Genomic DNA, 1,244 nt, shown 5'->3' with positions numbered 1-1,244 from the left:
CAGAGATGGGGTCTCATTATGTTGCCTGGGCTGGAGTGCAGTGGCTATTCACAGTCACGATCCCACTACTGATCAGCACGGGAGACCTGCTCCATTTCCGACCTGGGCCAGTTCACCCCTCCTTAGGCTACCTGGTGGTCCCCCCTTCCTGGGAGGTCACCATATTGATGCTGAACTTAGTGTGGATACCTGATAGGCATATTGCACTATAGCCCAGAACTCCTGGGCTCAGGTGATCCTCCCACCTCAACCTCCCAAGTAGCTGGGACTAAAGGCACGTGCCACAGTGCCTGGCTATATTTTTAAAATTTTTTGTAGAGACAGGGTCTTGTCCAGGCTGGTCTTGAACTCCTGGGCTCAAGCAATCTTCCTCCCTCAGCCTCCCAAAGTGCTGGGATTATAAGTGTGAACCACCACCCCCTGACCAGCATCAGTTTTATACCAGTACCTAGAATAGTACTAAAGTCATGAAATTTTTGATGACTATATACTACACCAAGCTTGTCCAACCTGTGGCCTCGGATGGCTTTGAACATGGCCCAACAAAACATTGTAAACTTTCTTAAAACATTATGAGATTTATGAGATTTTTTTGCAACTTTTTTTAAGCTCATCGGCTATTATTAGTATTAGTGCATTTTAGTATTTTATGTGTGCCCCAAGACCATTCTTCTTTTTCAGTGTGGCCCAGGGAAGCCAAAAGATTGGATACCTCTGTTAACTAAACAATTTGATTTTTTTTTTTTTTTTTGAGACAGGGTCTAACTCTGTCACCCAGGCTAGAGTGCAGTGGTGCAATCATGGCTTACTATAAGCCTTGACCTCCTGGGCTGAAGTGATCCTCCTGCCTCAGACTCCCGAGTAGCACAGAGGCCACCATGCCCAGCTAATTTCTGTATACTTTATAGAGGTGGGGTTTCACCATGTTGCCCAGGCTGGTCTTGAACTCCTAGGTTCAAGTGATCCATCCCAGTATTGGGATTACAGGTATGAGCCACTGTGTACAGCCAAAGGACAAATTTTAACAAATTATTTTAAAGTAGTTGATTTATTCGAACAGAAATAATCCAAATTCATTTAGTATATAGTTGTGATTTCAGTACTTTTCTTTTCATTTTTTGTTTTTTTTTTCTGAGATAGGATTTCACTCTGTTGCCCAGGCTGGAGTCCAGTGGCACCAACATGGTTCACTGCAGCTGCAACCTCTTGGGTTCAAGTGATCCATCCCAGTATTGGGATTACAG

The 1,244-nt window shown here is 44.2% G+C and overlaps 1 protein-coding gene across 1 annotated transcript in view; it reads right to left on the bottom strand.

Annotated features, from left to right (window-relative positions):
• UBXN2A (UBX domain protein 2A) overlaps positions 1-1,244 on the bottom strand; it is a 13,893-nt gene that overhangs the window by 4,258 nt on the left and 8,391 nt on the right. The window lies entirely within an intron of this gene.

This window comes from Cebus imitator, unplaced genomic scaffold, assembly GCF_001604975.1.
Source record: "Cebus imitator isolate Cc_AM_T3 unplaced genomic scaffold, Cebus_imitator-1.0 Scaffold1, whole genome shotgun sequence".
NCBI lineage: Eukaryota > Metazoa > Chordata > Mammalia > Primates > Cebidae > Cebus > Cebus imitator.
This window is presented reverse-complemented; position numbering and strand designations above follow the sequence as displayed.